The sequence below is a fragment of the Callorhinchus milii genome, unplaced genomic scaffold (assembly GCF_018977255.1).
Source record: "Callorhinchus milii isolate IMCB2004 unplaced genomic scaffold, IMCB_Cmil_1.0 Scaffold22, whole genome shotgun sequence".
NCBI classification, from domain to species: Eukaryota; Metazoa; Chordata; class Chondrichthyes; order Chimaeriformes; family Callorhinchidae; genus Callorhinchus; species Callorhinchus milii.
This window is the reverse complement of record NW_024704763.1, coordinates 9,334,557-9,344,056: the sequence shown is the minus strand read 5'-3', so window position 1 is coordinate 9,344,056 and position 9,500 is coordinate 9,334,557.

Sequence of the window (9,500 nt, the reverse complement as noted above, 5' to 3'; positions counted from 1 at the left end):
AAGAAAATTAAAATGAATATCTTTTATAGTCAGGGAAATCATGATCTTCGATGTAGTCACTGCACTTTACATTATATCCTGTGAAATACTTTGGGACATCCTCCCAACGTGAAAAGCTGAAGGTGGCTGTACCAAATGTGAATATTATTATTATGGGGGTTTCAGCACAACAGCAATAATAAGTGTTAAATCCCTGCGCCTTGCCCCACCTCTCCCCATGTTCAGGCCACTGAAGCTCTTGTTCGTGCCTTCATCACCTCCAGGCTCGACTATGCAAACCCTCTGCTTGTCGGCCTTCCTAACTCCTCCCTCCACAGCTGCAGATAATCCAGAACTCTGCAGCCCGTGTCCTCTCCCGCACCAAACTCCGTGATCCCATCTCCCGCACTCTCACTCCATTGGCTCCCTATCCTTCAGAGGATCCAGTTCAAGATCCTGGTCCTCACCTACAAAGCCCTCATGAACTCGCCCCACCCTACCTCTGTGACCTCCTAACCCCCTACCAACCCACCCGCTCCCTCTGCTCAGCCGGCTCTGGTTGCTCCACGTACCCCAACCCACCCGCCCCACCACTGGCAGGAGAGCCTTCAGCCACTCTGCCCCCAACCTCTGGAATTCCTTCCCCCAATTACTCCGCCTCACCCCCTCCTTAACGTCCTTCAAGATCCGCCTCAAGACCCTCCTCTTTGACCATGCCATCGGCCACCCCTCTTCCCCTCCCCTCCCTTACCCCCCAATCCCAGCTCGGGTCTAAAATCTCTGTCCAGCGCCTTGGGACGTCCTCCCGACGAGAAAGGCGCTATACACATGTAATCTTGTTGTTGTTGTTGTTCAGGTCTTGCTGGTCTGGCTACATTGCGGCTAAACATAGTGAAGGAATGTGCTGCCTCAGAAATCAGTGCGAGTCGTTGCTGATGTTTGTATTGCTGGCGGGCGGGTTCAGCAAGCAGCTGGGATGTGCTCTGACACACGAAGCCGCCAACCTGAAGTGACTGAGTCGTGCTTTGGGTGTCTGCTTTTAGCAGGTCGGCTCACACTCTCTCCCTCAGTTCTAAAGGGAAATGAGGCTGGATCGTGATTGATGCCCGTGTGGGAGTCGAGTGATTTGAAAAACTATGTAATAAATGTGTGATTCTTCTCACCACGTAAAACCCAGTGAGTGAGGCCCCGGCCAGCAGATCAAAGCTAATGTAATTGTCTGGCATTAGATGTCGTCACCTGCAAAATACACAGTCACTACACCTTAGGGAGTAAACCTGGGAAGCGCTTTGAAATGTCCTCTGATGTGATAGACGCAATATCAAATGCGAGGATTGTAATTATTTTTATTTTCTTGCATAAATATCTGCAGCAAAATTGTTTGCATTGAATATGTTGGTCCATTTGGTGGGGGACGGGGAGGGGAAGAGACAATGGTGGACAGACTGACAGTGGTCCAGTCCACGTTCTCAATTAGAACATTTACATGATCTTTTTTCTTTTTGACCTACACATGGAAATTCCTCTGTCAGGAAAGGAATGCTCTCTCTCTCTCTTTCTCTCTCCCTGGAGGGACCCATCCTGTTTACCTAATTCCGGAGACTATTAGATGCAGGTTGGCAAGAATCAAGACTTGGGGACCCCAGAGTGTGTGTTGGGGTAACTGTTGGAGTCTAACCGGCTAAAACCTCGAAGCTTGCCATTGAGATTGCAAGCTTTCCCGCTGCTTGTCCAGCTAGGACCACCCTACCCATTAGAGCTTTGGCTTGTGGGTTAACAGGAGCTGAGTGGGAGGATGCCCTGTCCCCAGTGACTGGTCTGTCCTTCCAGACCCTGCTGATGAGCCAGGCTGGGCTGTTGTCAAGCCTGGAATGCTATGGACTCTCCTGGCTCAGGAACTGGACAAGAGACTGTCACAGAGGTCTGGCTCGATTCTGAAATTCTGCTGTCACACACTTCACCATGGAGTCGGCTCAGCTCTAAAGAGACCCTGCTTTCCCCCACCCCCGGTAATAAATAGCCTCTGTTGTTTATTACATGTTACCCCAATGTTTGGTCTCCTGTGATAAATCATAGAATATTACAGCACAGAAGGCGGCCATTCGGCCCATCGCGTCTGTGTCAGCTCTTTGGAAGAGTGACCCGATCAGTCCCACTCCCCCGCTCTTTCCCCAAATCCTTGCAAATCATTCCTCTTCAAGTTCCTCTCCAATTCCCTTTTGAAAATTGGTATTGAATCTGTTTCTACCCTTTCAGGCAGCGCATTCCAGACTGTAACAACTCTCTGGGTAAAAGAAATCCTCGTCTCCCCTCTGGTTCCTTTGCCAATTATCTTAAATCTATGTCCCCTGGTTACCGATCCACCCGCCAGATCTCCTGTATCAAAACCCCTCATAATTTTGATCTTTACAGTTTGCTATTTGAAAGGCAAATTCTATGAAAGAAATCTTACCTTCATCCCTGTGTGCCTCAGGATCTGCAAAGCATTCCAGAGATTGTTTCACGTCAATTACAACTGGATAAATGAGCTATGTGTACTGTCAAGATCACCTATGACTCCCTGCCTCGAGGGGAGAGGTTTAGCTGGGAGCTGCTGTAGTTTGAGTTGCAGAATTGCTGTGCTGGAATGTTCCTTTGTCTATTTCAGCTGCAATTTCTGTTACAATTGGTCGTGCTTTTGGTCGTCTTTGGTCATTGACTTCATGGCTGTTTGTGGGACTCTGGTCTAAAAAGCTGCCGCATTTGCCCACAAGATCAGAACATAAGAATTTGCTGGTGAGAGAAGACCAAGGTTTATACAGTTTGCCTTCCACCATCCTGGCAGTCACTATACACTGTATCTCCAGATATTATTTTCTAGCAGAAATCAATCTAATTTGTTCTTGAAACAAGCAACATTTTCTGTTTCCACCGTCTGCTTCCCGAGGGAGCCTGTTCCACAAATACGGTCGTTATGCTTCACAGTAAATCTTGTGAAATGTTTTGAGACGCCTTAATCACACGATAAAGCTCTATATCAAATGCAAGGATTATTATTCCCTATTCCCCCCCATTCCCCCCCATATTATTATTATTATTATTATTCCCCTTGGTTCCCAGCCCCAGCTCGGGTCCATTCAACAGTGTCAAACATTTTGAGAAATGATATTGCATTGTATATTGCATAGCAAATTGTGTTGAATAATAATAGGCAGGAGCAATAAGAGTGTGTCATAAATGGGATAAATCCTGTATCATAATATTCCTTGCATTTGATATCCTTCTGTTTTTTTTCCCCCCACTGGAGCTCTCTACTCTAAATTCATAGTGTTTGGATTTAGAGTAGAGAGCTCCAGTGGGAGAGCAAGCTCCAGCACAGACAGACACGATGGGGAGAGAGCAGGGAATGTATATATTGTGGGCAAAACATGGCAGACAATTGCGCACAGCAGTGTCCCACAAACAGTTGTGGATTGAGTGACCAATTGGGGAAAGAGCATGGAATGGGATTAGAGTAGAGAGCTCCAGTGGCGGAGCAAGCACCAACACAGACATGATATAATAACTTTTGTTAGCCAAGAATACTAAAGATAATAATCTTTGGATTTTCACCTGTAATATTGAAACATTTCAAAGAACTTCACAGAGAATTGTTTCCAAGTGTGGTGACTGTATGAGAAAGCAGCTAATTTTATGTACATCAACGACCCACAAATGAGCAGGAAGTGAATGATCAATTTATCTGGAGAAGAAATTCTTTCGGAACTGTGTCATGGAATTGTTAGCATTTGCTGTCCACAGGATGTCGGAGGTCAAGTGGGTCACTGACCTGGAAGCAAGGTTGATGGAACTGATATTTATTATTGTTATTTATCTCATCTAAGGGATGGCTACTCCAACATGGGCTCCTCCAATGTGAAGTTCTGTAGCTAGGTGGATAGAGCACTTGCCTCACAAGCGAGAGGACCTGGGTTCAATTCCTGGGCAGGACAAAACATCAGTCAAGTTTCCTTACTCCAGACTCCTCTATTCTCCTAGCAGAACCCGGTTGTTAGTCGATTGGTGGATCGCTTTTCCTGGAGGAATCACTTCCATTTTTTAAAAATCAAATATAAAATAATAATAATTTGTCTCTCAATCCACGATTGTTTGTGGGACGCTGCTGTGTGCAATTGGCTGCCACATTTTGCCCACAAAATATAGTCAATTCACTTTACAGTATATTCTGTGAAGCGCATTGAGACGTCTCAAAGACATGATAAGGCGCTATATCAAATGCAAAGATTATTATTACAATTATTATTATGGGGCTTCAACCCACAACTCATTTCATATATATATTAATATATAACGCATTAATATTTTGGCCACAAAATACACAGTCACTCCACTTTACCATGTACCCTTGAATGCCTTGAGATGTCTTGAAGAAGTGATAAGGCTATATATCAAATGCAAGGATTATTATTATTATTATTATTATTATCAGAACCTTCTGCTGTCTGATAGGTGTTTGATTCAAGAAATCAGCAGAATTGAGATCTGTAGAATCACCATATTACAGTGTTGGAATAATCCTGATATTTAAAATAGCACCATTAACGTCTCAAAAGAATTTCACAGGATCTACTGTAAAGTGGAGTGACTGTGTATTTTGTAGGTGAACATAGTGGCCAATTTGTGCCCATTAATGTCCCACAAACAGACATGCAGTGAATGACCAATTTTGTTTGTGGGATTGTTGGCCAGAACACCGGGAGAGAGAGAAACTCCCTTCTCTTTTTGAATAGTGACAAGGGATCTTTAACGCCCACCTGAACAGGTGTTGAAGGATATTACAGACACTGAAGGAGTCAATGATTTGTGATGAGAAACTGCTAATAGGACTAGACATTGATAATAATAATAATCCTTCTAATATTATTGATCATATTTTGGGGGGGGAAATGCAACAGCAATTTGCGCACAGCAATGTCTCACAAACATTTGTAAATTGAGTGACCAAATTACTTTTATTTATTTTGAAGGAATTATTACCCCCGGAAAGCGATCCACCAACCTACTAACAGCCAGGTTCCTACTTACTGATGGGCAAACATAGACGTGTGGAGTAAGGAAACTTGCCCAAAGTTTCGCCCTGCCTGGGATTCACTTGTGAGGCGAGTGCTCTAACCACTGAGCTACAGGACTCCACATTGATCTGGGAGAAACAGTAGTTCTGGGGAGACAGCTGAGGTGACAGAGTCGTGAACGAAGCAGCTCAGTGATGAAGAGCTTGCCTGTGTTGTTACATTGTCGGAGCGATGTTGGTGAAATAAATATCAGGAGCAAACTGTTTGTGTGGAACCCCGGTAAGCAGAGGATCAAGCTCATTGGAAGTGAGTTGATTGACTGCCAGCGTTGTGGAAGGAGAGATCCTGAGGATAGGAATCAGTGTTTAGTATTTAGTTACATAGGAAATATAGGAAAAGAGGAGCAGCCCATAGAGTCAGTTCCACCAGGTAAATTGTTTAATGCTCCTCCCTTTCACCTCCATCTCCCTTAGTACCTCCAAGTATCTGTCTCTTTGAAACACCCCTATTGATTTTGTCTCTACAGCTCTCTGGGGCAGAGCATTCCACATCTTCGCCACCCTCTGTGTGGCTCGGCCTCGTGTAACAATCCCTCTGCCAGTCAGCCAATCTCTAATCTGTCAATTTCTTTCATTATTTTAATCACAATCAAGTCACCCTTTAACCGTGTCTTCTCATCTTTGCCCATTGTAGACAGACTGAGAGCAAAACTAAGCTAAAATTATACAATTTGAGGTATTGTGTCCCTGGGGCCACATTTGCCCCGTCTTGAGTTCAGTAACAAACTGAACAAAACCAATCACATTCTACAAAGAGACATTCATCAGAGAAACAGAGCCATTAATTCCAGACGTTTCTCCATTAATTGTCATTGAACATTAATGTCCAGGGTAACCCATCAGGAATTTGGTGAGTTCAGTTCCATTCAATTCAAAATTGAATTCCCCCAAATTCCTGATGCTGGCAATTACTGGTCCCCGGATTGGTTTGCGAAATATGGTCACTGTGTCCTCAGTGGTTCTAATTTTTATTTTAATTTTTCATGTCGACCTGGACACCTCCAGCCCATCATTGGGTAATGCTTTGGGGACACACAGAAGGCAAGAGAGTCATTCAAAAAGAAGTTTGAGAGGACGCTGCCCCATGTGAAGTGTGCTATATAAATGCAAGTTGTTGTTGAAAGATATAATAATAATAATAATCATCATCGTATTCAATCCTAGGCCATTGGGATGCCTCCGAGCGTGGTGAGGTGTAGTGACTGTTTGAGGCTAAGCGGAGAAAAGTTTGTGCAATCCCTGTAGCTCAGTGGTTAGAGGCGCTTGCCTTGCAAAGCGAGAGGATCTGGGTTTGATTCCCGGGCGGGTCAGGTCAGGGAAACATTGGGCAAGTTTCGTAACTCCACACACAGACAGACACACGCACAGACACACACACACACAGACACACACAGACACACACACACACGCACACAGACACACACACACACAGACACACACACACGCAGACACACACACACAGACACACGCACCCAGACACACTCACACACACGCAGACACACACACACGCAGACACACACACACGCAGACCCACAGACACACACATACACACGCAGACACACACACACACGCAGACACACACACACACGCAGACACACACAGACCCACATACACACGCAGACACACACACAGACCCACACACACACGCAGACACACACACAGACACACACAGACCCACACACACAGACACACACACACATAGACCCACACACAGACCCATACACACACAGACCCACACACAGACCCACACACACACACACAGACCCACACACACACGCAGACACACACAGACACACACAGACCCACACACACAGACACACACACACACAGACCCACACACACATAGACCCACACACAGACCCACACACAGACCCACCCACACACACATAGACCCACCTACACACACACAGACCCACACACACAGACCCACACACAGACCTACGCACAGACCCACACACACAGACCCACACACAGACCCACACACAGACCCACACGCGTCTGTTTCTCAGCAGTCAGTAGGAACTCGGTTGTTGGTCAATTGGGGGATCTCTTTCTGGGGATAATAATCCTTTCAAAAAACATACATATAATAGTTTTGTCACTCAACCGTCGGCTGTTTGTGGGGACGTCGCTCGGTGCGATCGGCTGCCGCGTTTGGCCCACAAAACGCACAGTCACTACACTTTCCAGCGTGTACCGTGAAGCGCTTTGAGACGTCTCGTAGATGTGATCAGGCGCCGGGTCACACCCCGGGATTATTATTATTATTATTATTATTATTATTATTATTATTATGGGGGAAGGTGATTGACAGCAGGTCTGGGGGTGAATAAAGTACTATATTAAATGCAAGGATTATTATTACATCAGCAGAACCTCAAGTCTGACTTTCTGCCTTAGAATCGCTGCCAGACAATATTCACAATGTACTTCAGTCTTTATTTTTTAATAGCGTTCTTCTTTGGCAGTGAACTGTTTTCCAACAGCCGTGAATTTTTTTTTAAAAAATTGATGGTCTGTGGAATATGACAGACTGCATAGCACTTACTAAAATCAACAGTGATATCATACTAAGGTCATCAATGCACCTTGTAAAAAAAAAGCTATTGCTGCAATAATGACTGGAATAATAATGGTCTCCTGTAGCTCAGTGGTTAGAGCACTCGCCTTGCAAGACAGGACCTGGGTTTGATTCCCGGGCAGGGGGAAACATTGGGCAACAAATGTAAAGATTCTAACCAAACAAACAAGGAGAGCCGGCTCCTGAAGATGGACGCCAAGCAAGGGCAGAATTTAAAATTAGAGCTATATAAAAATAATTAGAAATTATAAAATATTCCTTCACAGACGTCTGTGAAAATACAGCACTTCCCCAGAAGACCATAGGGGTCGAATCAAGTCGAATTTTAATACAGTCAATTCACTTTACAATATATTCTGTAAGCGTTTGAGACATCTCAATGATGTTATAAGGCGCTTTATCAAATGCAAGGATTATTATTGTTAAGAGTTGGGAAGTAAGCATATTGAGAGGAATGGAGAAAAAGCAAGGAAATAGGGTTTAACAATTTGCCATGTTTTAAAAACCTAACCTAACAGATTTGATGGGCTGAATGGCTTCTTCCCTTTACATATTCCTAAATTATTTCTCCAACTAATATCCAGAACTATTGAATTGTTGCTATCTGTCAGGCTTTATTATGTCAATCTGCGGTATATGATGGCTATAAAGACTTGAGAATCTACCTATTTGATCACTCATAGTTTTAGCCAAAGAATATCACATTGTACTTTAAAACTAAAAACTTTTTTCCCCTTTTAGAGTTTTTTGGTTTAATGCTGATCTGTGGAGTGTTTTATGCTTCTTTCTGGGAAAGTGTCCTTTAACAGCAGCAGAGTACAAAGATTATATTGTGCCTTTTTTTAGTAAGATGCTCTGCAGGTCCTCTGGCAGTGATAAAATAAGATTATAAGAAGATTATGAACAATTAAAAGTATTGAAATGCTGTAGATGAGAAATAACATAACTTAGTCTCTACAAAAGATCTGGGATTGGTAGTTACATGGAGAAGGGATGTGACAGGCACCACTTAGAGGAAGCAGTAATTGCAGTCTTCAACAGCGATGGCACGTGGGAAGCACAAGAGCCTTGCCCTCCAGCATCTTCTGAAGACAGATGGAGGCCTCGAAGGCAGGAAATACTGCGTGGGGGTGCACAGAAACGAGACTTCTCTCCCCCCTCCCCCCTGGGACCAGCACACAATATACAAAGAGTATAAAACAATCACTGCTGTGCATAACTGGCCGCCGTGATAAAGAGCTATATCAAATGCAAGGATTATTTTTTATTATTAATCCTGCTCACTATATCAACCAACATATTGCCCTGCTGACTCACATGTTTACATTTAGAAATCTAACAATGCACGGTCAGAAATTCGAACCCTAGGTTTGCAGTGAGAGTGATTACCGACGCGACCTAGAGGTAACCACTGCCGAGACTAACTTAAGACACCAATCCATGTGGATCAAAATTCGACAAGTGTTATATTACTGGAGCGTTGCTGAATGGTAGCACGATGGATTGCAGTGACCCGAGTCCGTCCCATGTAATTCAATTATTCCGTTTTCAATTCACAGGGAGACATTGTGCTGTTGCCAGGATGATCCGCACACAGTTCAGGGGGATGGAAGCCATCTCCGACTGTTCATACACTCTTCCTGACAGCTTCAGAGCAGGTTTAGCTCATCCACCCAACCAAGGACAGGTGTGTGACAGCAGATTATCTTAATTAGAAAGTACTGCTGCTATAAGCAGAAATGGCTCAGTATGGTTTGTGCGTGAATGGATTCGCTTGCAGGCTAAATTTTAAATCAACTAATATTTGTGATTCATGGCCTTTTTTAAAAA